The sequence below is a fragment of the Odocoileus virginianus genome, chromosome 26 (genome assembly GCF_023699985.2).
Source record: "Odocoileus virginianus isolate 20LAN1187 ecotype Illinois chromosome 26, Ovbor_1.2, whole genome shotgun sequence".
Classification (NCBI taxonomy): domain Eukaryota; kingdom Metazoa; phylum Chordata; class Mammalia; order Artiodactyla; family Cervidae; genus Odocoileus; species Odocoileus virginianus.
Window position 1 is genome coordinate 43343458 of NC_069699.1, and position 27647 is coordinate 43371104.

The following is a 27647-nucleotide window of genomic DNA, read 5'->3' on the forward strand; positions in this document are numbered from 1 at the left end:
CTCTAGAGGGTGGGGTCCAGTAGCTGTGGTTCGCCAGCTTGGTTGCCTTCAGCATATGGGACTTTCTTAGACCAGGGATCGCACCCATGTCTCCTGCATAGGCAGGGGGATTCTTTACCACTGGACCACCAGGGAAGCCCTGGTGATTGCTCTAACCTTTAAATCAAAACACCAGCACCAGGATAACTTACCACAGGGGCCCTTGAGGGGCGTGTTCCTCTGCTGGTTTCCTAGCAACCAATGAACCAATCAGACGCCAGGTCACTTCCGCCTATAACCCGTAACCTTGGCTTGCAGGGTGTGAAGATGGCCGCTGTGTCCATGCTGCCGTGTCCAGAGGCCCCCGTTCACCACACACAGTGGGTTGTCACTCCAGGACCTTGCTTCACACAAGTAAGCTCCCTCTATCCATGAACCTTTGATGTCTCTGTCACCGACACCGGGCTGTTTGTTCGGTCTTCAAGCTGACAGCTACAGGGCGTGTCGGCCTGCAAGGTGCGTCCAAACGATTGGTGAAGCAGCTGGGAGTGTGAGGAGACTCCCCAGAGTGCCAAGACGTTGGGAAGTCAGGACGGGGAAGCTTGGGGGCCTGAAAGTTAGGGATGCAATCCTGAGTCAGTGGCTGGGGCCAGAGTTGCGGGGCCCATTTGGGGCGCAGAAGTCGCGGGGGTGATCCGGCGGTGATTGTCCACTAGTATGTGAGACTCTGTGGTGGCTGTCCTTGGTGAATGGCGGCCGCCGCGAGAGTACAGCGAACTAAGGCTTCTGTGGTGCTATTGGCCACAATTACAGTGAGAAAAAAAAAGTTGAATCGTAAGGCAGCAGCCACATCTGTGGACTGGCCACTGCTTTTTGTTTGTTTTCTTTTAAAAGTAAAAAATAAAAATGTAACAATTTTATTAATTATGTTATATTAACATTTATTAATCTTGTATTTTCCCCTTTTTCTTAAATTTGAGAGTATTTTCAGAATTTTACTTTTTAAAAATTAATATATAATTGATTTGTAAATGTTTTCAGGCATATAGCAGTAATTCAGTTATAAACATATTACATATATGTGTATAAAATGTATTTTTTAATATTCTTTTACATTAGGTTATTATAAGATATTGAATATAGTTCTCTGTGTTATATATAGTAGAATCTTTTTGTTTGTTTATTTTATATAGTAGTTTGTGTTTCTAATCCCATGACCCAGATAATCACAATGGTGTGATCACTTACCTAGAGCCAGACATCATGGAATGTGAAGTCAAGTGGGCCTTAGAAAGCATCACTACCAACAAAGCTAGTGGAGGTGATAGAATTCCAGTTGAGCTGTTTCAAATCCTGAAAGATGATGCTGTGAAAGTGCTGCACTCAATATGCCAGCAAATTTGGAAAACTCAGCAGTGGCCACAGGACTGGAAAAGGTCAGTTTTCATTCCAATCCCAAAGAAAGGCAATGCCAAAGAATGCTCAAACTACCACACAATTACACTCATCTCACATTCTAGCAAAGTAATGCTGAAAATTCTCCAAGCCAGGCTTCAACAGTACGTAAACCATGAGCTTCCAGATGTTCAAGCAAGATTTAGAAAAGGCAGAGGAACCAGAGATCAAATTACCAACATCCATTGGATCACTGAAAAAGTTAGAGAGTTTCAGAAAAACATCTACTTCTGCTTTACTGACTATGCCAAAGCCTTTGACTGTGTGGATCACCACAAACTGTGAAAAATTCTTCAAAAGATGGGGATAGCAGACCACCTAACCTGCCTCCTGAGAAATCTGTATGCAGGTCAAGGAACAACAGTTAGAACTGGACATGGAACAACAGACTGGTTCCAAATCTGGAAAAGAGAACATCAAGGCTGCATACTGTCACCCTGCTTATTTAACTTACATGCAGAGTACATCATGAGAAATGCTGGACTGGATGAAGCACAAGCTGGAATCAAGATTGCTGAAAGAAATATCAATAACCTCAGATATGCAGATGACACCACCCTTATGGCAGAAATCAAAGAAGATCTAAAGAGCCTCTTGATGAAAGTGAAAGAGGAGAGTGAAAAAGCTGGCTTAGAGCTCAACATTCAGAAAACTAAGATCATGGCATCCGGTCCCAACACTTCGTGATAAATAGGTGGGGAAACAGTGGAAACAGTTACAGACTTTATCTTTTGGGGCTCCAAAATCACTGCAGATGGTGATTGCAGCCATGAAATTAAAAGATGCTTGCTCCTTAGAAGAAAAGCTATAACCAACGTAGACAACTTATTGAAAAGCAGAGACATTACTTTTCGGACAAAGGTCTGTCTAGTCAAAGCAATGGTGTTTCCTGTAGCCATATATGGATATGAGAGTTGGACTATAAAGAAAGCTGAGCACCAAAGAATTGATGCTTTTGAGCTGTGGTGTTGGAGAAGACTCTTGAGAATCCCTTGGACAGCAAGGAGATCCAATCAGTCAATCCTAAAGGAAATCAGTCCTGAATATTCATTGAAAGAACTGATGCTGAAACTGAAACTCCAATAATTTGGCTACCTGATGCAAAGAACTGACTCATTTGAAAAGACCCTGATGCTGGGAAAGATTGAAGGCAGGAGGAGAAGGGGACAACAGAGGATGAGATGGTTGGATGGCATCACTGACTCAATGGACATGAGTTTGAGTAAACTCCAGGAGTTGGTGATGGACAAGGAGGCCTGGCGTGCTGCAGTCCATGGGGTTGCAAAGAGTCGGACAAGACCGAGCGACTGAACTGAACTGAATGTATTTATTATAAATATGAGGTGTCTCAGCCTCCAAATGGTATTGCCAAGATTGCTTTGTGAATGAGTGCTGTTTAACTAGTATAAAAGAAATTATGTGCTTAGGTGAATTCTCAGAAATATAAAGAAACTGGCCAGAATGAATTTCAGGTGATCAGGAAAATATTCAGTATTGAATCGATATCTGGTATTGAAGCTAGCTTAAGCTTGCTGGTTTGATTAATGTAGACATGTTTTTAGAGTTATCAGGGTTAAGTATAATATTGTTGTTGTACGTTGGTTTACTAGAGATCAAATAAGACCTCATTACAGCTGTTGCAAACTTGTCAGCAAGGAAAATAACTTGATAGGATGGAACTTTAAGCAAATGTTAAATGAGATTAGAGCTCTTAAATAAGCTCTACTGCAGCCATGAAAGTAAAAGACGCTTACTCCTTGGAAGAAAAGCTATGACCAAACTAGACAGCATATTAAAAAGCAGAGACATTATTTTGCCAACAAATGTCCATCTAATCAAAGCTATGGTTTTTCCAGTTGTCATGTATGGATGTGAGAGTTGGACTATACAGAAAGCAAAGCTGAGCACCAAAGAACTGATGATTTTGAACTGTGGTGTTGGAGAAGACTCTTTAAAGTCCCTTGGACTGCAAGGAGATCCAACCGGTCCATCCTAAAGGAAATCAGTCCTGAATATTCATTGGAAGGACTGATGCTGAAGCTGAAACTCCAGTACTTTAGCCACCTGATGCAAAGAACTGACTCATTTGAAAAGACCCTGATGCTGGGAAAGATAGAAGGCAGGAGGAGAAGGGGACAACAGAGGATGAGATGGTTGGATGGCATCACCGACTCAGTGGACATGAATTTGAGTAAACTCCAGTAGTTGGTGATGGATAGGAAGGCCTGGCATGCTGCAGTCCATGCAGTCGCAGAGTCAGACATGACTGAGTGATGAACTGAACTGAACTGATAGAAATTATTATATTTTGAGAATGTCTATCTAAAAAAATTAGTCTCTGGGGTAACTTGAAGCTAAACTGTATTAAATGAGAATTCATTGACTATTTGGGTCATTTCAAATAGGATAATATTGGAACATTAATTTCTGGGCACATGTAAGTTTACCTACCTTTGCCTTCTTAGGAGAGGAAGACTAAAACATAAGTTTTCCAATTGAAAATGCTGGTATGACAAGCAGTGCACAATTACTTGCTTCTTGGTTTTTACCAGAGATTAAAGTTTTTAAGGATTAAGATTATAATCAGTCATAATTCTAGTTATTGTTACCAAATTTCTTTATTGGTTACATTGTAATAAGATGTTTAACTAGTCAGTTTAAGTCTTTTTGTCATTTATAGGCAGTTATGTTTGTATTCTGATACTCTTGCAAAAGTTCTTCATCTTCAAGAAGATTCATAGGAAGGACTTTTGGCAAGTACGGGTCTCTGATAAATTTCAGATCATACTGCTGAACTGAGTAAGAAATTAAAGAATCCTAATGGAAAACCTTCAGAATTTTCCACAGTTTTTTGTGATCCACACAGTAAAAGGCTTTGGCGTAGTCAATAAAGCAGAAATAGATGTTTTTCTGGAATTCTCTTGCTTTTTTGATGATCCAGCGGATGTTGGTAATTTGATGTCTGGTTCCTCTGCCTTTTCTAAAACCAGCTTGAACATCTGGAAGTTCTCGGTTCACGTATTGCTGAAGCCTGGCTTGGAGAATTTTCAGCATTACTTTACTAGCGTGTGAGATGAGTGCAATTGTGTGGTAGTTTGAGCATTCTTTGGGATTGCCTTTCTTAGGGACTGGAATGAAAACTGACCTTTTCCAGTCCTGTGGCCACTGCTGAGTTTTCCAAATTTGCTGGCATATTGAGTGCAGCACTTTCACAGCATCATCTTTCAGGATTTGAAATAGCTCAACTGGAATTCTGTCACCTCCACTAGCTTTGTTGGTAGTGATGCTTTCTAAGGCCCACTTGATTTCACATTCCAGGATGTCTGGCTCTAGTTGAGTGATCACACCATTGTGATTATCTGGGTCATGAAGATCTTTTTTTGTACAGTTCTTCTGTGTATTCTTGCCACCTCTTCTTAATATCTTCTGCTTCTGTTAGGTCCGAACCATTTTTGTCCTTTATTGAGCCTATCTTTGCATGAAATGTTCCCTTGGTATCTCTAATTTTCTTGAAGAGATCTCTAGTCTTTCCCATTCTGTTGTTTTCCTCTATTTCTTTGCATCGATCGCTAAGGAAGGCTTTCTTATCTCTCCTGGCTATTCTTTGGAACTCTGCATTCAAATGGGAATATCTTTCCTTTTCTCCTTTGCTTTTTGCTTCTCTTCATTTCACAGCTATTTGTAAGGCCTTCTCAGACAACCATTTTGCCTTTTTGCATTTCTTTTCCATGGGGATGGTCTTGATCCCTGTCTCCTGTACAATGTCACGAACCTCCGTCCATAGTTCATTAGGCTCTCTGTCTATCAGATCTAGTCCCTTAAATCTATTTCTCACTTCCACTGTATATTCATAAGGGATTTGATTTAGGTCATACGTGAATGGTCTAGTGGTTATCCCTACTCTCTTCAGTTTAAGTCTGAATTTGGCAATAAGGAGTTCATGATCTGAGCCACAGTCAGCTCCAGGTCTTGTAAGGGTCGTGCAGTATATGTAGGGGTTGGGGTGCATGGTCAGGCCACCCAGGATGGCTGCTCCCTTGCTCTCTGTATATCCCTGGCTCCACCAGAGCCTTCTTCACCTACCCTTTACTCACATGACTTCCAACATACTTGACCCTGTCCCAGCTCATTATTGTTCTAGCATAATATCAGAGCATCTTCACTGAGATAGCTTATTTCCTTGTTTCCCTGGTAACTGATGAGCCAACCTGACACCAATTCCCACTGTAACTGTAATCCTCCTTCTCTCTGCAGGAGCGAAGACTGCCACCATGTCCTGCCCAGCATCTGCCGGAGTGGTTGGGGGTTGCTCCAGGACCTTGCTTCAGACATGTAAGATCTCCCTATCCATTAAACCACTGACATCTCTGTCACTGACTCTGGGCTCTTTCTTTGGTCTTAAAGCTGGGCAAGCACAGGGCTTGCAGGCTTGCAGGGTACAGCACAGTACCTGTAACAAGTGTAAAGAGAAAGGACAGGAGGCTAGATAAAGAGAACAGAAGTTTCCATTAGTTGAGAACTTCCTGAATGCCAAGCCCTTGGTTGAACCTTTTGCATGAATTATCTCATTTAAGCTGTATCACAAGCATGATTATCATTTTCATTGTACTGGTGAGAACTTCGAGGTTCAGAGAGACTGGGTAACTTGCCCAAGGTTGCATGGCTGGTCTAGCCTCACCTAGCCTGGGTCCGAGCCCTTGTGCTGTTAACAGCTTTTGAGAAATGGAAAAGCAAGAGCTGAATGACATGGAAGTGCCACCCTCAAGGAAGGCGTGGGGCCTTGGAGGTGGCGTTCAGATTAGGCTAACTACAGTTGGATCCAAGGATGGCTAGAGAGCAGTAGCTGTGCTGCCAAGCCAGATGGGTCGAATCACGTTGCTCGCTCTCTCTCTCTCTCTCTCTCACACACACACACACACACACACACACAACTGAGAGGAGCCAATCAAAGCTTGGTCACATGCATGTTTTTCTTCTTGATTTTTTTCTTTTCCTACCTTTTCCCCCCATTGGCTTCTCTCCTGCCCTTTCCCCAGTACTGATGGATCCTCCTCATTTCTGAGCTAGGATGGTGGCCTCATGTGCAGAGCATCTTCTAGAAGGATGGCATCTTCCATCTCTCACTTCTTTTTTCAGCCTGTGACTCCTTTGTTCTTCTGGTTGAAACTTAAATCCTGACTTGAGCATCCATCACATTGCCCCTCTGTATAGCCGTGCTCAGCACCTTTCATGGAAGCTCCCAGGCCATCTTCCCTTTGCTACAATGACCCTCCGTTTTCACCCCTATCACTGGGAGCACGGGATTTCAACAGCCCTTCTTGTCTCATCGTCAAATCCTTACTATTTACGAATCTTGGTGTGTCAGTGCTGATATGATGGTCAAAACAGCCTTGCATAAAATAAAGTTACTCCAGCCTTACTAAAGTGTTTAAGAGGGAAAATGTCCCCAGAGATATTTCTTAGCACAAAAATCACTTTTCTGAATTTAAGAACTTTGCCAGGTCCTTGTATCTGAAATAGAGCCATCCTACCCAATGAGGCCGTGTGGTAAGCTGACCCCTTCTAGGATCACATGTTGTTTTGGTGAAGAGGCTTTCATGACTCAATGAATTTATGAGCCATGTCATGCAGGGCTATCCAAGAGGGATGGAGCATAGTGAAGAGTTTTGACAAAACATGGTCCCCTGTAGGAGGAAATACTCCAGTATTCCGGCCTGGAGAACCCCGTGGTAGGCTGACAGTTTAATCTGGTTCTGCCACCTCCCACCTCCCAGCAGTGTAGCCATAGAAAAGAAGCAGTTTCTCTGTGCTTAATTCTCTCATTTACTCAATGGGGTGATCACGTCTGCTTGGCAGGACTTTATGAGGACGTAAGGTGATGGCCAGCACAGGATGGGTTCTTAATATCTGCTCTGGGGACGTTCCTGGAGCTCCCTGGTTAAGACTTTGCCTTCCAATGCAGCGGGTGCAGGTTCAATCCCTGCTGGAGGCGTAAGAATCCCACATGCTGCAGGGCCAAGAAACCAAAACATAAAACAAAAGCAGTATTGTAACAAATTCAGTAAAAGACTTTAAAAATATCCACATTAGAAAAATCTTTCAAAAGAGAGTTGCTCTGTGTACATGCTTATTCCCTAGTGACTCAGTGGTTTTTTATTGAGGGCACTATGTACTTTATGTTTTTAGGGCAACTTTACTTCTACTATGCAACTTGGGCCCATAAACCCATCAGGGTCTGGTTATAGAGCATAAAATACATTGTAGCAACCATAGGCAGAAGGCATTTAGTTCAAAGTATTATGTGGCCTACAGAATCATTAGAGACTTGAAGAAAATGACTCTAGCTTAAGTTTTCTAAACTGGCAGAATTGGACCTTTCAAAAGTCTCCTGCCTTTTCTATGACAAGAAAGCTTTGACTGATCCAGGAACTTCTGTTACAACTGTTGGCCGCATACCCATGCAATTACTACCATGGTCAGAGAGGCACCTAAGTCAGGAAGTCTCCATTGGTGCCTCCAACTCCACACCCTCACTGCCTGCTACAATCTGCAGTGCCAAAAATGGGTGCCCCGTCCACTACTTACCACCCCCCAGCCCTCCACCCGCTACAGCCCTGTCACTGTTAGTGTCAGCAGAAGCTGTAGAAACATGGCCTCTGCCTCATTTTCTATCTCCTGATTCCCTCCTGAGCATATACGCTTAGCTGAAGTTGGAGCACCTCTGGAAATCTAGATGCAAAGGAGTCTGGGAAATTCCATCTTCCCCTCTTCAGCCTTTGCAGAACAGGAGGCACTCACGACGGAGGCCAGAATTGATGCCAAACACTTGCCTTCCATTTTTCACAAGAGCCTGACAAATGGTTTCCTGGTAGAAGTCCTGTGGTATGACTCGCTGGTGCCTTTCTCTTTCCCTGGCGACTGCGCTGCCTGGTCTGGTATCTTAAGGAATCTCTGAGCACCACCTGCTTCTGAAAGCTGGCTGTTCCTGGGAGCACAGATTTCCTATAGGTCTCTTGGCTGAAAATTGATTGATGCCCCAAAAGTGGGGTCAGTGTCCTTTTTGCTCCTCCTTGCCACATCCAGACCACTTCTCTCTCAAAAATCCCAACTTGCCTCCCTGGGGGATGCTGCCCTTCTTGCCAACCTCAGGAGTACTATTTCTTCCCAGAGACATTCCAGATTTAACTGGATACTCAGGGTCACCCACAGAAGTACCTAGGGGGCTCCAGTCTCTTCTGGAGTCCTCTCAGCAGGGGGAAAAATGTTCACAGTCTCTGGGAGCCTTCCTATTCAGTGCAAGCTGCCAAACCAGCGTCCCTCTTCGGGCACAACCGTAAAGCTATCTACAAACAAATGGATTTTTAGAAAGTGGAAATGTCAGTGGCTCAGGACTAGAAGAGGCTTTGGGGACCATCCAATCTATTCTCTTCTTTCAGAGAAGGGACATGAGGCCCCGAGAGGTAAGGGACTTGCCCAAGGTCATACAGACAAGGTAATACTGCTTCTGTGGCAAGGATGCCTTCAGTAAGTCAGCAGACTTAGCAGGGGCCCACTTTGTATAGTGAATGTCTTTGGTCAGGCTTCCGAGAAGCAGAGCCTGAGAAGGGATTTGTATAAAACGCATTTATTTGAAAGAGTGATCTGAACCTGCATGGGGAGGAAGGAAGGAAATAGGATAAGGAAGGAGAAGTTTTAAACAAGTCTGTAGTTTCCAGTGACATCTAACCATAGCTTGATCCTGCGGAGAGATCTAGACCACACACTGCCTTACAGAACTTGAGCCCCCTTAGACAAGGGTGTTATTGTTTTATACTTCTGCACCAGCTAGTTATTAGTTATGGGCTCATCCAGTGTGGGGGCCATTATTCTCAGGTTCTTCCAGGCAAATCGGCTCTAGTCTCTGAAGAGCAGTGTTCCCAGCTAGGCATCAGGAGTGAACTGTTAAAAAGACCACCTCCAGCAGTTGGGTGGGTGGGTTCCCTGAATGGCAAGAAGGGCCCCTGGAGGTCTAGGTGGGGCGCCAAGGTGGCTGCTACTGGCCTTCAGACGAAGTCCCCTGGATCCCAGCCTGACAACTGGGATTCAGTGTCTGCTCTGTGATTTCAAACAAAGTCACTAAACCTCTCTGAGTTTCAGGTGCCAAATCTGAAAATTAGAAAAAGAATCTTTCCTCTTAGGGTTGTTTTGAGCATTCAGTGAGCTTATGCATGTGCCAAAGTACTTAGTCCAGTGACTGCATTCAGTATTATTGTAATTATCAGTACTTTTTATTAATTACAGCAATATAATTATCATATTAAATTAAATATATAATAATTAGAGTAGCATAATTATTGTAAGCAATTACAATGATGATAAAAATTGACAACCCGAACAGCAGAGCTATATGAGGTCACCATCTACCACTTACCATCCAGGGGACATGGGAATGCATTGTCCACATCTCAACAACAAAATCAGGATCATCCAAGGAATGGCATTATTTTTATCCGCAGTATGAATGTAAATGTGTGCTTTTGATGCTCCCATCACACCACTGAGATAATTAACCAGAAGCAATTACAGTGCACTTGGCAAATTGCAGCTTTGCCCTCTTTGCAAGGGACATGTTTTATTTATACTTCCTCCCTTGTGGCTTGCTGATTGATCACATTCCAAGTCCAGTATTTAAAGGTGAGATGCTGACACGGACTTCACCTGAGTTTCCCTCAAAGTTCTCACACACCGGGTCCAGGCAGGAAATTTCCTTGTGTCTTTTCGGATGCAGCCATCTCTCTGACAGTCAGCACATCTGGGCAGATCCCAGTGACCCCACCCCAGGGACAATTGCTGAGTCCTCCTTTATTGAATGTCACCAGTGAATCAGTGAAACACCATGAGCTAGACACCTCATCTCCCCAGCTTAGTCTTCTCCAATTTCAAACTGCGGTGAGCCAACTCACTTTTAGAACATTGAACTCACAGAAGCCTTTCAAAGATGGACGTGGAAACTGGAGATCCCACTAATGCTATTTCTGATAATCAGTCTGGAGGACAAAATCTGGCATGTGGATTTATGCTGAGATGGTCATCTGAGCTTTACTTAAAAAACAAGAGGGAGAGGGGATGAAATGTCTTAATCTAAGATTAGAAATGGTATTTTCAGACATAAGAGAGTAGGCAGACACTAAGACAATGTAAACAAAGAGTGTTTAAAATACATGGGAAAAAAAAAATAAAATACATGGGAAAAATATTAACCAGATGGTTTTTCTGTATGAAGTGGATTTCTTCTATATATTACCTCCATGACCATTTGTGTTAGTGTTTTTATTGATGTTTGATATTAATTCTCTGAAACCTAGTGAATTACTAGCATTCTAGTAAATAATATTCTTCATGTATATTAAACATTTGAAAAAACTCTTTAATTTTTTAACACCTATATTTTTTCATTAGATGAAGCAGGAAAATACTACCCACAGGAAACTATGTATCATGACTGTATTAATTCTCATTGTGATTTATATCCATGGTGATCTCTTTTCTCATAGAAAAAAGGAGATTCCTCAGGTGACATTAACCAAGGGAAAAGGGGATATGAGACGAAATTTCCTCCTAAACAATCCCATGAGATCTGCCACAATAATGTGGGAAGTTTTCATTTAACTACCTGGTATTGCCAGCAGTTGGTACATCCTCTCCAGGCCCTGGCCTCCACATTCTAAACACCTCCTGTAGGTGTCAGCTCTAAAGCACCATCCTATTACTCTATAAGAAAATACTTAAAACAGAGATGAATAAGAACTGACTTTATGTTTTGAACATTAAATTTCATCTTGATACACAGGCATCTAATCTCTTTAAAATTAGCTTCAGTTGCTCAGTTTTTATTTAGAAATTATTTATTGAGCACTTTACACGTTTCAGACTCTGTGTTAGGTCCAAGAAATAAAATGGTGAGTTAATCAGAGATTAGTAAGGAAATTAGTAATTTTCTTACTAGAGTTAGTGAGAAAAAAAATGGTAGCCAAGAAAGGGGAAAAAAACACTATTCACTAAAGGCTAAACACTAACAGTGCTAGCAAGGAGAAGAATAAAGGATTTGACCTCATCAGGGTGAGTGCTGAGATGATGCAAGAAGGATGAGTAGGAGTTAGCTAAGAAAAAAAAGAGGAGAGAAGAGCAGCCCAGGAATAGGAAATAGCATGTGCAAAGGCCCTGAGGTAGAGAATATAACCACCTTGTTTGAAACTGCAATCAAGAAAGAGGTGGGAGAACATGGTGGAAGGTAAGACTAGAATATGACTAGGATAGCAGACATTGTAAGGGGCTTTTTTTTTTTTTCCCTCAGTTCCAGGTCTTAGTTATGGCATGTGGGAAAATCTAGCTCCCTGGCCAGGAATAAAACCCAGGTCCCCAGCATTGGGAGCATGGAGTCTTAACCACTGGACCACCAGGCATTATTCACCATTTTTGCTGGATAATGTCAGATGCCTATCCAGCATCTTTCCCAGTAGAATTTAAATTTCTTTAGGTATTCTACCTTCTCCATGTTAGCTTAAATGGTGCACTCTCACCTCTAAGGATGGGTTCCAAGAAATCTAAGTCAATCCTTCCCAATCCTTGGTTTAATCCCTGCAAGAGACAACTGCTAATTGTGCCAGGTAACCTAAACTGGATCAACTGGACCCTGAAATGATGAGAGGAGTTTAATTCCATGACAGGGAAGAGGTCTTTTGCTCTCCTTCTAGGAATAAAGCAGGAAGCCTGTTGACCCATTGCTGTTGTCAGTTCAGTTAAGTCACTCAGTCGTGTCCGACTCTTTGTGACCCCATGAACTGCAGCACGCCAGACCTCCCTGTCCATCGCCAACTCCCAGAGTCTACCCAAACCCATGTCCATTGAGTTGGTGATGCCATCCAACCATCTCATCCTCTGTCAGCCCCTTCTTCTCCTGCCCTCAATCTTTCCCAGCATCAGGGTCTTTTTAAATGAGTCAGCTCTTCGTGTGAGGTGACCAAAGTATTGGAGTTTCAGCTTCAACATCAGTCCTTCAAGTGAACACCCAGGACTGATCTCCTTTAGGATGGACTGGTTGGATCTCCTTGCAGTCCAAGGGACTCTCAAGAGTCTTCTCCAACGCCGCAGTTCAAAAGCATCAATTCTTCAGCACTCAGCTTTCTTTATAGTCCAACTCTCACATCCATACATGACCACTGGAAAAACCGTAGCCTTGACTAGATGGGCCTTTGTTGACAAAGTAATGTCTACTACCTAGGTTGGTCATAACTTCCCTTCTAAGGAGTAAGTATCTTTTAATTTCATGGCTTCAGTCACCATCTGCAGTGATTTTGGAGCCCCCAAAAATAAAGTCAGCCACTGTTTCCACTGTTTCCCCATCTATCTGCCATGAAGTGATGGGACCGGATGCCATGATCTTAGTTTTCTGAATGTTGAGGTTTAAGCCAACTTTTTCACTCTCCTCTTTCACTTTCATCAAGAGGATCTTTAGTTCTTCTTCACTTTCTGCTATAAGGGTGGTGTCATCTGCATATCTGCATATTTAAACTTTGATAATTGTGTTTAGTTGCTGTTGTTGACCATGGGATAAAGCCAGGTGGGTGGATAGTGAAGAGGAGAGATGGGAAGAACCTTGGTCCTTGACCATATTGTTGTATCACTAAACCAAGCAAGCCTGAAGCCCAAATTGCCTCTAGACTTCTTATAATGCAAGATAACAAAGATTCTTTTTGTTCAAGCCAGTCTGAGCCAAGTTTTTAACACTTGCTCCCAAAAGCATTTTGCTGGATACATATCATGCATAAGAATTGTTGCCTTTATTCCAAGAAGAACAGTGGTCTGAAATTTGGGTGCAGAGTCCATAATTCTGAGAAAAACATTTTTGAAACAGGACCTGGTACATTCCTTGCTACCACCACCACCCAAAATATTCTAGTGTTAAATGAAAAATGTTGGAAATAGAATTCCTCATACATGATCTCAATGGAGTTAAGTGCCTCTGAGTGCACAAACACAGAAATACACACACACACACACACATTAAAGGCAAGACTGGTAAGAAAAATACTATGTTAAATGCTGGCTTCAGGTAGGGAGATTATTATCAGGCTTTTAATTTTTTTTTTTTTTTTTTGTTTTGCTATTTAGGTACTTCAGTATTTCCTGATTTTTCTACAATGAATATACTTTATAATTAAACATCAGTTCAGTTCAGTTCCTCAGTCGTGTCCAACTCTTTGACTTTAACATCAAAGTCAACATAAAAATGTTTTCCACCTAAATTGACATCACCTACAATGGTAAAGCATCTGCCTGCAATGCGGGATACCCAGGTTCGATCCCTGGTTTGGGAAGATCTCCTGGAGAAGGAAATGGCAACCCACTCTAGTATTCTTGCCTGGAGAATTGCATTGACGGAGGAGCCTGGTAGGCTATAGTCCATGGGGTTGCAAAGAGTCGGACATGACTGAGCAACTTCACTTCACTTCACTTCACCACCAAAGAGGCTACTTTAATTTTTTTGAAAAATATAATGGCCAAAATAAAACTAAAAAGTAGCATATCTAACATAGTCTATTGGAAAAGAGAAAGATTTCTAGTCTTTATGTACTGTATCCAGACAGTTAAGGATTTATCTTTGGTCTTATCATAGAATAAAATATCTTGAGAGCATGAGTATGTCCAATTTTCATTTTAAATCCTCAATTTATAAAATAGTTACTCTTATTCATTTCAAAGTTCCATTAAATAAAATAGAGACACTTGCAAATTTTGAGACCCTCAGGAGATATCATTTAGCATCTTTGGAAAACATAATATTTAATTATCATAGCATGAGGTACTCTTAATGGCACATTTCAACACTGCTATTGAAACTGATTTCTGAGAGGAAAATTAAATGATATTTCCACTCACATGCCTTATTTAAATACAAACTACATGCATAATTATCTTTGATCCCCACTGCCACTTAAAAATAAAATACAAAAGTGAAAATACAAAATATTATGGAAGTTTTTTTGTCCATAACTCAGTTACCAAAAAATTCGTAATTACCCAATATCCCTAAATGGTCCGTGTACCTCAAACGATTTGGGATCCCTGTTTGCTGACCAATACCTATTACAAGATTCAAATTCTAAAGCCTACCTTCCTACTATCAGAGTCATTTGAGATAAGCTCTATTCTAGGATGGAAGATAGTATCATTTTTATTAATTCGCTTTAATTATAAAATTTGCATTTTAATTCAATCTTTCCTCCACTATGTACTTCTTCCTTTTTTCCCCTAAAGTAATAAATAGACCTTGTTATTTCACACTAACCATTTTCTTTCTAAGATGGCAGGAGTATTTTTGGATAACAAAGCCAGACAACCTAACAGATACATCAGAGGCAACACCTCCCACTTCAGTTTCTGCCTCTGTAATGAGTGAGAGATGATAAAGGAAGAGATAGTGGGCCCCAGGGCTGGCCACAAACATTCCAGTTCTCCCCTCGGGGAGCTTGTGATAGGGCTACCCTTCTTTGAAATTAGGAAGCCTGTGTTACTTTCTGTGGCCAGTGGTTTATGGATACAAGTAATTGTGTCACTTCTAGGTTGACATTTAGAGAGCTGAGTGTGAGTCGTTACACCTCATCCCCTAGCCAGGGAGATGCTGGAAGCACATATCAAGGTCATACTTCCATCAGCCTGGGCCATTAAGGGCCCATCAAGGGCAGAGGCCCACTTCCATCCAGCACAGGACAAGTGCATTTTGTTAAGTCACTGCACTTTCGGGGCTGGTTGGTGGTGCAGCACGTGTGCGCTTAGTCACTCAGTTGTGTCTGACTTTGCAACCCCATGGACTGTAACCCACCAGGCTCCTCTGTCCCTGGGATTCTCCGGGCGAGAATACTGGGGTGGGTAGCCATTCCATTCTCCAGGGGATCTTTCTGACCCAGGGATCAAACCCAGGTCTCTTGCATTGCATGTGGATTCTTTACCATCTGAGCCACCAGGGGGGCCTAGCACAGCATAACCAAGCCTATACTAATTGGACAGAAGGAAAAAAAGGGAATGGGTGCTTGAATTCCTTCAAAGGCCTTTTGTGTTTCTGTTGAAAAACGCATTCCCTATTTGGTAAATGATAAATAACCTCAACAATGTTCTTATGAAAGTAAAAACCATCCTGAAAAATGTTCTTGTGTTATAATCAAAACCATTTCATTCTAAGCTTGAGTTGAATAGTTTAACTCTAAACCCACATATTTACTGGGTTACTGAAAAGAATTTATGAGTACCTATGAACTGTCTAAAGGGGAGTTTTCAAATTTGGGGCTTTCAGGTTAAAGATAAAAAAAATCAATATGAGCATATTCTGTATCACCTAGATAGCCAACCTATATGTAAAGACGGACCTATACACCTATGTCAGTGATGCTAGTGGTAAAGAATCCGCCTGTTGATGCAGGAGAGACCAGAGATGCGGGTTCCATCCCTGGGTTGGGAAGATCCCCTAGAGTAGGAAATGGCAGTATTCTTGCCTGGAAAATTCCATGGACAGAGGAGCCTACAGTCCATGGGGTCATAAAGAGTCTGGCATGACTATGCACACAGCCACACAGCCATACACCTATATACAAGGCAATCCCAGCGACCAAATTGCTTCGTGGTTACATTTATCTTGGCACCCAATAGTATTATTAATAGTTTGTCAAAGGCTAGGCAGTAAAGAACCAAGTTGGACATAACACTGAAGGGCTGCCTTTGTGCCCAGAAAATTTCCCCAAAAGCAAACATGGTCAGCATCTTGTTTTGAGTATAGTGATTTAGTTACAGAAAAACTATGTCATCTTCCACATTAATGTTGTGAATTTGAGTTTTATTGGTTTGACTGTTTGGTTTTAACCTGTAAATTGGTTTTTCCTTTTATAGTTTATAAGAATTACAGACATAAATTTATATCTATTTTTCTGCAATATAAATTTAAGTAATATTGTAATACATATAGTGAAACTCCTCACTTTGGGGATGGTAAGAGTTTGGTTCTCAGATCATTTTTCCTTCAAAAGGCCCAATAAACAAAAACAATAAAAACTTAAAAATTAACTGTAAAAACAATTTTTCAATATTTAAAAGAAAAAGCCTGCAAACATTGTTTATTTTAGAACAGTCTCAAAGCAGCTCTCTCCCTTGGAATAAGCTATTGAGTTATATGAATTTACTCACCCAAGTTTATCCAAAAGAGTCATCTGAAAACACAAGAGCTGGCTTCGGGACTCCATAAATCTCTTCTTTATGCTTTTGATGGAAGAAGACAGAGAGAGTTGTTTTTGTTGTTCAGTCACTCAGTCGTGTCCGAGTCTGCAACCCCATGGACTGCAGTACACCAGGCTTCCCTGTCCTTCATTATCTCCTGGAGTTTGCTCAAACTCATGTCCTTTGAGTCGATAATGCCATCCAACCATCTCATCGTCTGTTGCCCTGAAAGAGCTCTGAAAACTAGAGAAGCATCAGAAATGATGAAATAAAGGCATTTGTGGCTCTTTTCAAAGGCAAGACCCATTGCTGCAAAATGTATCTTTCTTTGCGCTGATGGGACGTTTGCTCTCACCATCAGTTTTTTGTGACCATGTCTCACCCTGACCACACTCTTATATGCTCATGGAGCAAAAATCTCACAGCCCCCACATTACTCAATCTTTGATTCTGGTTTCCTGTTAAATTGTATGTTTTACCTCTTTGCAATAAGCAGTAGCTGTGCACTCAGCTTCCTATTCTGTCTCTTCAATGTCGCTGGGTTGGGAATTTCCTCATTGCAGGACGAATTTTTTAAAGTCAATTTTTATTGACATATAGTTGCTTTACAGTATTGTGTTAGTTCCTAAATCATACAGCAAAGTGAATCAGCAATACATATACATAAAGGCAGGACAAATTAATGTCACACATTCATCAAAATTTGACAGCTCACCCGGAAGGAACTTAGGTCGTGCACACCAGTTGAGAAATACTGTCCTACAAGTACAGAGGGGCAGATTTGGTCCATATTGATTGCCACTCAGTACTCTGGATTTGAAGAGCACTTTTACAAAACACTTCCCCCACCACCTTAAATTTGTTCAACTCTGAATTTTAAAGGGAAAATGTAATTCATCTGATCCTGATTTGTTTGCACTTAACTCATCACAATGTTGTTTTGAAGAAGCTGATGTGCAAAAAGGCTTTTCATTAGCTCTTTGAAGAGCTTTTCTCTTCAAGGGGAACAAAGAATCAGACAGTGTTTACCAAAGGTAAACAAAGCAAAGTCGTGAAAAAAATTTTAAAAACCCAAGTTTGTTTCTAAAGCTTGAACTCAGTAGAGGTCAAGGAGGTTTGAGACCTGCTGCCTCACTTGGAAAAAAGTGTGGCCCAGAGTGAACGGCCTGGCCATCCAGGCAGAAGCTGATGAGGCCTCACTGAACTCTCCAGAGCCGCGATATGAGTTTGCTGCAGCCAATAAACACCCCTAATGATGCTCTCAACAAAAGCCCATGTTTTGAGCCTTTTCTCTTTTCTTTTCATGTTGTTTCTCTCAGTGAAGGGATCAAAGCCGCGAGGCTACTTTTTCTTCCCTCAATCAGACAGGAGTTCTTTGAAGTAAATGTGTGTTGTTTCTCTTTTTCTTTTCTTTTCTTTTTTTTCTTTTCTCCTTAAGGAAGAATCTTTATAATCAGAGGCTGACTTTGTAAACTTCCACAACACTAGTCCCTCAGCAGGTGCCTGTGTGTCTCTTGCTTGGGTTTCCCCTTCTTGTGTTCCATTTGATGAAAGCCATCGAGTGGATTTTAATGTGCCCAGGATGGTTGAGAACATCTGAAGACAACATCATCCATTCATCAAAAACAGATGAAGACAGACGCAAGAGCGCAGCCAAGCAGGAAAATAAATCAGGGAATTTTGAAAAAGCATTTGTAGTTACAGCTTAAGGCTGTCTTGTAAAAAAAAAAAAGTATCAAAATAACTCCATTAATGATCATTTCAGAAGCAAAACGAAGCTGAAAGCTTGTTACTATGGTTCTTGCTTCCACAGGGAATTCAAAATATCTTATAGAAAATAATGGGACTTTTTGGTGAATAAAAAAGGGCTGCAGAAGTCAAGCTGAGCATGATTTCCTCAGGAGCCTTTCGGGGCATACAGTATAAAAATCAGTGATTCTCCAAGAATGGGTATTTTTCTAATGGAAGATATATAACTAATGATAGCAGCTAGCAGGGATTAAGCACTTATCAGGTGTTAGTCATTGTACTAGTGCTTTCATGCATTATCTCTTTTAATCTTCATTCTAACCCTATCAAGTGGGTCTGTTAATCGTCCCATTTTGCAGAAGAGAAAATGGAGGTTCAGAATACTCAAGGTCAGCATAGGTTGAAATTGGCAGAGCCACAGCTCAGCCCCAGATCTGTTTAATGCCAAAGCCCATGCTCTTAGCCACAGTGTATGTGGTTTATCTGGAATGTAGTACTTGTGGTCATCCTGGAGCCTAGAAGTACTCTTGCTGCTCAAAGGCTAAAGTCACATCTGTTCTGGCCAAGCAAACTGAAATGTTAATCTAGCCGTTTTGGCCAAATTCACTCTTCTCTATTAATTAACTCAAAGAAAGACAAATTGCTTTACAGAAGTTTCTAGACATTCCCTCAACATTCTTCTTTGTATAGTCGTAATACAGACCTGCTTCCTTGGACATTTTCCTCATCAAAAAATGTAATAAGGTTGTTAAAACCCATCAAGCTATATACCTTAAATGCCAACATTTTATTGTAAGTAAATTATACCTCGGAAAAGTTGTTTCAAAAGTAAAGATACACGAATACTCAAAGGGAGTTACTCCAGTATATTTTCAACTTCATCGTTTTCCTAGATTTCATGTTGAATTGTTACTAAGTAGAACTATGTGAAAATGCAATTTATGCATGTCAGCTCCATACAAATCAACTTTTAAAAGATTTTAAATAATGTTAGCATGCTTGTCCCATGTAACCTGTAGCTATTCTCACCTATTGTCTTATATATATATATATAAATTTAGATAAAGATTTTCTTTATCAGCATATGCACTCAATGAATGAAATTTCTTTCATTGTCCTTCCTTTCCTTTTTTATGACTTTTTTTTTTCCTGACACTTGGCTGGACTACATTTCCCAGCCTCCTTTGCAGTGAAGGCATGGCCTTGAGACTGAGTTCTGCCCAAAAGAATGTGAATGAAGTGATGTGCATAAAAACTTCCTACAGGCCATTCTCCACTCTTTTCCCATCTGTCATCTGGAATTGAAGACTGCTGAGGTCTTTGACTGAGGCAAAAGACAGAAGAAACCAGGATTTCTGAATCACAGTGTGATAAACCACCTGGCAATCCATCTCTTTCAGAGGAGCAAGAACTAACTTCTGTTGTGTTCAGCCACTGAAATATGGGAACATTACAACAAGTATTACTTTTCCTGATGGGCTTTCTTTAAGTAATGTCTATTGTGTAATTTCTGTGTCCCTTGGAGACCAGTTCAGTGGACCAAAATTAAATGGCTCTTTAGAGAAATGCTATCAAATTTTGAGATATGAGGATATTCAGGTTCAGGGAAGAAAATAAACTTCCCATTTACTGGGAACATCTTTATCTCCTACTCATCACTCATTCGCCCTCTTCCTGGGAAGCCATCCTCCTTCCCGCCCAGCCATGTGATTTAGGTGAAGCTGAAACTCCAGGTTGGCTTCGGTCAGCCAGTGTCCCTCACTCTCTGGCTACAGTGAAACACGAGGGCATGAGGTGGCATTGCTGAGTCTGTCCAGCATTAAAGTATTTCTGTTCCTCTGCAAAAGCTAGTCCAAAAGATCTTCTCTCTCACCCTTGAGAGTACATTGCAATGATGTCAAAGTATGGAACGCTGTAGCTATCTTATTTTTGAAGAGTATTTTTGTACAACAGTCTTCAGTTCATGGCAACAGAAGAAACTAAGATTTCTCATATACGCTTTGCCCCATATATGTACAGTTGCCCCTCACTATCAGTATCTCACTCACACCAAAGAGAAACCCAGATTTCTCATATACACTTTTCCCCCCACTATCAACATCTCAGACCAGAGTAGTACATTTATCACGATCAGTAAACCCACACTGATACGTCTTTATCACACAACGTCCATAGTTTACATGAGGGTTCACTCTTGGCGTTGTACATTCTGTGGGTTCAGACAAATGTACAATGGGTCAGTGACATGACAATTACAGTGTCATACAAGTAATTTTACTGCATCCTAGCCAGCATTTGGTGTCATCAATGTTACAGATTTTGACTATTCCAATAGATGTGCAGTGGTTTATCATTGTTATTTTAATTTGCATTTCTCTGATGACATGTGATAGGGAACATATTTTAAATTATTTATCTATTTATTCATTTTTGGCTGTGCTGGGTCTTCGTTGCTGCACTGACTTTTCTCTAGTTGCAGAGAATGGGGACCACTCTTCGTTGCAATGCGAGGTCTCCTCATTGTGGTTGCTTCTCCTGTTGCGAAGCAGAGGCTCTAGGGTGCAGGGGCTTCAGTAGTTGTGGTGCACAGGTTCTGGTGCTCCATGGCATGTGGGATCTTCCCAGACCAGGGATCAAACCCATGTCTCCTGCACTGGCAGGTAGAATTCTTTACTACGGAGCCACGAGGGAAGCCCTGGAGTATCTTTCTTTTTGCTTATTGTCCATCTGTATATCTTTTTTGAAGTGTTCTCTATCCATCTTTCTGTTGCCCAGGAGAAAGCCGGCCCATCAGGATTGTGCTGTGTGAAGTCTACTGATGCAGAACTGCTCCGTGAGGGAAATCGGAGGCATTAATTGGGAGAAATGGTTCTTAAAGGATTGCAGTCACTTATTATCTGGATCAATACTGACCTCACATCTGGTCTTCAGGACTTCACAGTTTCATGGGGCTATCTTCTGGTAAGCAACCTGATTTGAGTTTTCAGTCCTAAATTATGCAACTTTGCATAAAACCTTGCATCACTCACTCATTTATTCTGAATTTGGCCGAGTAAGGAAGTATCACAATCCATATGAATTTGAAAATGAACCAAGGAAAACTCAATACAGAAAATACTTACTGAAATGTATATATTATTTTCTGCCTCATAGAGGCCATTTTTTCTCTTCTCACAATTACTAAAGCTTCCAAACCAAGCCTAACTATAATTGTACAATCACTCCTGCAATGATAATTGAGCCTCATCATTCAGAAAGAGTTTAAGGCAGACCACTGTGAATTGTCAAAGAAATCCATCAAATAATTTACAGGTTTTGCATTTATTTGTACATCCTGTATTATAATGCATACTCATTAGGTAACTTAAAGTTATAATCATTTATTCTAATACATCACGTTTTCAAACATTATATAGAAAACAAGTGATGTAACTTTAAGACCTTTCACCAAATGCCCTAGTGTTTTGGCTGAATCGTAGTTAACTCTGCCCATGACTCCAGCCTCTGTGGCCATTCATTCACTCACTCATTCTGAAATTGAGTGGGTGAAGATGGATTATTTACAAAATGTAGAAAATTGACATTCCTCATCTTTACTACCTGTATAAGTCAATATTCTTTTGGTCACAAGTGACCAAAAAAAAAAAAAAAAAACCCAATCCAAGATAACAAAAGGAGACTTTATTGGCTTAGGCAACTGAAGTAACCTTGGGCAGATCAAGTGTGACTAAACCCAGGGACTTAGGCAGTGTGTGCAGGTCATCCCAACCTCACTCTCCTTGTCTTTTGACTCTGTTCTCTTCTAAGGCCATTCTTTCCTCATGTGGAAGCCCCCAGCATCTTGTATTCCAATCACAGCTTCAGATCTAGCAGAAAGGCCCTGCTTGGCTCAAATGCCCATTTTGAAACCTGTCACTATGGCTGGGAGGATGACCAATCATGCTATGCTATGATTGGTCAGGCCTGTATTACTTATATATCTTTTGGAGCATATGGACAGGGAATCATGCTCTGTCCCTCAGAAAGAGAAATGGATACTGGATGGCCATGTTAGTCAAGTGTGGAGAAAGTGTCAGCTGCTCAGTCATGTTATACTCTTTGCAAGCCCATGGACGATAGCCCACCAGATCCCTCTGTCCATGGGATTTCCCAGGCAAGAATGCTGGAGTGGGTTGCCATTACCTTCTCTAGAGGATCTTCCTGACCCACAGATTGAACCTGGGTCTCCTGCATTCAGGCAGATTCTTTACCATCTGAGCTATGACAGGATGGATTGGAAGATGTGCCCTGGGATTATCATTTGACAATCACGTTAGTCAAGGTGATTAACAGTAGCTACTGTGATAAGCAACCCCAAATATCTTAGCAGTAAGATACTTAAAGTTGCCTTTGGTTTCACATTAAGCTGTGTTTTTCTCTCGCACGGAATCTAGTGCAGAGTGTTCTGGTTGGGCAGCTCCCTTGGCAGCTGTCTGCCAAGCCCTGACTCAGGAATCCAAACTTCTTCCATCTTGGGAATGCTGCTGTCCGCGTCACCTCCAAGGTTGTGTGGAAGGGGAAGGGCGAGCTGGGCAAGGCATAACTGCTCTCAGCTGCCTTGGCCTCAGGATGACACATCAATCTGTCCTTGCATTCGCTGATGAGAACTTAGTCACACGACCCCATACAGATGCAAAGGGGGCTGGGAAATACAGTTCAATTGTGTGCCTAAGAAGAGAAAACAGACTTTCTGGCCACCTGGCCAATCTGTGATACTAAGGCAAACCCAACCCATACCTGACACACAGCCAGAATGGCTCACTGGTTCTCCTCTGGTCAGGCAGACATTAAGTCAGTGCCAGCAGGGTCCTGAGAGGTGATCTGGTTCTACTGTCTCTTGGACAGATGGGCATAGTGAAAAAGAAAGGGCATTTCCCAGGTCACTCAAAACTGAAGTAGTGAAGTGGAGATTTTTGATCCCCAACCCCCTCCCAAAGAAATAATGAAAAGGAGTTCCTCCCTCCCGAGATGCCAGAAACATCTTCCTGTCCTGCCCCCCGCCCACCATAGCTACCAATTTGCTGAAGTTTGCTTTTGTCAAACATGGGACAGTGGAAATGTGGCTGGTTTTACAGCCAGGTGGACCTGAGTTCAAACTCGAGCTCTATTTGTTTCTAGTTTGGGCAAGCAGTTAAGCTCTCTGAGCAGTAGGTTACTCATCTGTTCAGCCTAAACTAGTACTCAACAAGCATCTCCTGGGGGTGTCAAGAGTATGGTACATGTTCCTGACGTTTTGTGGCTCGGGTACTAAAACTAAGTATGCATCCAGGAAAACTGTACAAGTTCTGAGAGTGAGTGAAACTAACCCTTTTTAGAGGTAAATTCACTTTCACATAGGAAACATGTTGCTCCCAGAATGTACTTTGCTGATTCAGTCTTCATAATTCTTCAACTTGGCTAGCTAAGCAAGAGATGGAGACAGACTAGTGCCTCTCCAAGATTCAAATGAGGACAGCATCACTTCCCCTTCCAGGGAGGGAGTAGCTCCTTTTTCAGAGGTGACTGAATTCCAGGTGCCTTGCAAGCCCTTGTCAGATAGAATGACACCTAGCTGGAGACTCAGATTTTGTCATTTGAACAGTAGGAGCCTCACTCACACTCTCTGGATCATAAACATCATGCATGAAGCTTAAAGCAAACTGTCTAATGTCAGGTTTCTATGTACTTTCAAGGAAAACTAAGCTGTTTGCAAAGAAAACTTTGACAAGTCCCAATAGGGCCAGACCAGGAGATTAGCTTGGTTTTCAATACTCCAATCATCCACTCCAGCGTTGCTCAGTGCAGAGTTTCCCCTCACCAGGCAACCTCCCCAGCCTCAGGACTTTTGTTCCCTTCCTTAACGTGTCAAAACTTATTTGTGGGATATCTCATTCCCCCAGATCTTTGCCAAAAACCACTCAGCAACCAATCAACTTGATCATGTAATTCATGGTTAACCATGATAGCATTTTCCAAATAACATTTATTCCTTTAAGCAGATTCAGCAACTTTAAGCCTCTTTGACACAAACTACCATGAGACAAAACACAAAAAGTAAATCTACAGATTCTAGTGGAGTAAGACTAGTGGTTGAGAAGACATTTCTCTGTCCTGGAAATTCTTATCAGTTCCAGTGTGGTTAAAAGTGGACCACACCGTAAAACTCGACCGCCAGTCTTGAGGCAGTTACAATGGCACAAGGAACGTGGCTGCAGGCTCTAAGTTCTCACCACACTGCAGTAAGCTTCTGGGTAAGGAGCGCTGTAATTGTAACACTTTCATTATTTGGTGCATTGGCTCTCCAGGCTACAGAAAAGATCATTATAGAGATTTTTAAAGTTTCATTTGAAAATTTCCTGGAGGAGGTCTCCATTTTATCAATCCACCCTTTAAAAACATCATGGTTTTGTCTCCCTAGTACAAGCCTTTTTCTTTTTTTTTTAAAGAACTTCTTTTTGTCTCCTCTGTTTCTTTTAGCTGACCTTCAGAGATTAACCCATAAAGTGTGCCTGAATTTCAGAAAGCTGAAACTGAAAAGAAGCATGCATTCATGTCACCTTGGATTACTCTAATACTCTAACTCCTGCTTTTAAAAAGTATATAGTGGCATTATTACGACTTGAGACTTCTGTTCAAGATCCTGTCTGATAGACTATAATTCAAGACTTACTGGAGAAATATTTAGGAAACACTTGCTCCTGGAGCTTACCACCCTCCCACAGACCCAAAACCTTAGTGATTTGCACCCAAAATAGATCGACACACATACCTCACTGCTGCCTAATATATGTTCCAGTGACACCTGGATCTTACTTGTATTTCATACACACTTGAATATGGGGGATGTTTCTTAGCAACAGACCTCTTTAAATTTCTGTTAGGCTGGCCAGAGGGAAGTTGCTGGCATGGCTGGAGCTGAGGCAGCCAATTCTGAGCACTGACCTCTAAACAGCAAGAACCTTTTGTCAGTCCAGGATAGGAGGGCTGGAATCACTGCTAGTTCATAACTCTGCCCCCCTGTGCCTTGAGTCAGCTCATACAGTGGAGAAAACCCAGGCTGAGGCATCAGGAGACCTCAGACTCTGCCGAGGACCAGATGGGGTGTGACTTTGTACAAACAGCTCTGAGCTTCAGATTCCCTGCTTGTGGAATGATGTGAGGTGGTGAGTTTGGCCTGGGTCAGACCCAGCCTTTTCATTGCTGGCAGTTGAGAAGGGTGAGATTTTCCCTTCCAAGAAACAGATGAGAGGTATGGATCTTCTCCCTAGAAAATATACAGAGATCCACAATGGCACCTGGAATTGATGGCTTGGGTGTACCAGCTGAAAACTCCCAAGCAGGGTACCCTCAAAATGTCCTTCTCCGAGTGAAATTACAACAGAAGAAATAGTTGGTTTCTCTTCCCCCAAATCTGACGGTCATGCCTGAGTCTTCTCTCCCTCTTACCTCTGCCCCCTCCCTACCTCTCATCCACCATGATCTATCAGTAAAAACACCGCAAGATGGATCCAAAAGATCTACTTCTCTCCACATCCACCCTAGTCCAAGCTGCCACAGCATCGTTCACTTTGACCTCCTACAATCCATTCCCTCTCTCTGTCAGGAGGAGCTCCTTCACACTTGACTCCTTTGCTCACCTGCTTCCTAGAACCACGAGTATTGAGGCTCCACCATGACCTCACAGTGGGTGGCCCACCATTCTCCACCACCAGCCTTATCCCCCTCCATTCTGTTCCCTGAGCTTCACATGGCTTTAAGGTCTCAGCTCACAGTCCTTTCCTAAGAGAAGCCCATTGGCAGACACTGACTTCCCCACCCTCCTGTGCCCGTCTCTTCATGGTGTTTATCGTTGACTAGAATTGTTCTATTCTTGTGTGGTTTCCTTGTTCACAGCTGGTTCCCTCTTCCCTCCATCCTCATTGCCACCACCAAAATGTGAGTCCTACTAGGCAAATAGGTCCTTGCTGGTCCTATTTAATCTGTATCTGGGCCTTTGCAGCTGCTTACTATGTATTTGTTGAGTTCATTACGTAAAATAATATTTAAATCCTTCCTTTGACATTGTATAATAAAACTAGCAGACTGGTTCCTGCTTTTAAAATATTTTAATTGATTCTCATGAAGACATCAGTGGTATGCTATTAATTTTTCCCCTAGAATTTATTTCTCCAGATTAAATTACTCTTACTCCTCTGAGCCCTCTCACCAGTCTTGCTCTCATCCTCTTAATCACTTTCCAGGACCCTGGAGGCTCTCCAGTTTCTCCTTGTCCTCCTGAGAGGCTGAATAACCTTGTTCTTAGCGGGCCCATTGTGAACCTTCAGAGGACTTAGGACAATCATTCTGCATGAGTTTGGGGTTTCTAAGCAAGGGTGGCTTCAAATTCAGGCCCTTCCTAGGTAATCTTGAGTGAGGCCCTCTCTCAGCCTGGGTTTCCTCCTCTGTAAAACAGGGATGGCAAAAATATCTTCTTGGGCTTATATATGCTGAAGCTTCCAGGCACTTTATCCTGCAAAGCTTTGAGCACAGGGTCTGGTGTACACTATGCATGCATGCTAAGTCACTTCAGTTGTGTCCAACTCTTTGCGACCCTATGGACTGTAGCCTGCCAGGCTCCTCTGAACATGGGATTCTCCAAGTCACAATACTGGAGTGGGTTGCCATGCCCTCCTCCAGGCGATCTTCCCAACCCAGGGGTCAAATCCTCCTCTCTTATGTATCCTGCATTGGCAGGCAGGTTCTTTACCACTGGAACCACCTGAGAAGCCCACTGCATACTAAAAATCTCAGTTAATAAAGACTATTATTTTAAATCATTAAGCTAAAACCCTAACCTCTGGAAACACAAACAGGAGAGCCTTGAAAGGAAACTGAGCTGTACACAGAAATCACATCATATGATTTTGGATTTTGTAGGGGGAAAAAAGATGAGAGAAAAGGTTATTTATATTAAAACTCTAAATAAAGCAAAGGGGAAACGAAAGAATATCTGCAGCCTGTTATTGGGGTGGCGCACATGAAATAGACTCCGGTAATTGTAGTGTGCTCAGAGAAAGAGCCAGCTGAACATGAAACAGAAGCAAGTGTGGGGGCAAAAGGTGAGGCTGCTTGAAAGGAAATAGCACCTCCTTTCATCTGGTAGGAGATGAGCTAATAGCGGGAGGTCAGCCAGGGTTTCACACACCTGCCTCTCCTAATGCACA

General features: G+C 42.0%; 1 long non-coding RNA gene across 1 annotated transcript in view; it reads left to right on the plus strand.

Moving 5' to 3' along the window:
* The first annotated feature begins 291 nt into the window (after positions 1–291).
* Positions 292–27647, plus strand: part of LOC110151912 (uncharacterized) — a 141780-nt gene continuing 114424 nt past the window's right edge. The window contains exons 1-3 of the long non-coding RNA XR_011483733.1: positions 292–495; positions 5689–5766; positions 21202–21387. This is a non-coding gene — a long non-coding RNA (uncharacterized lncRNA). The remainder of the gene's footprint in view (positions 496–5688; positions 5767–21201; positions 21388–27647) is intronic.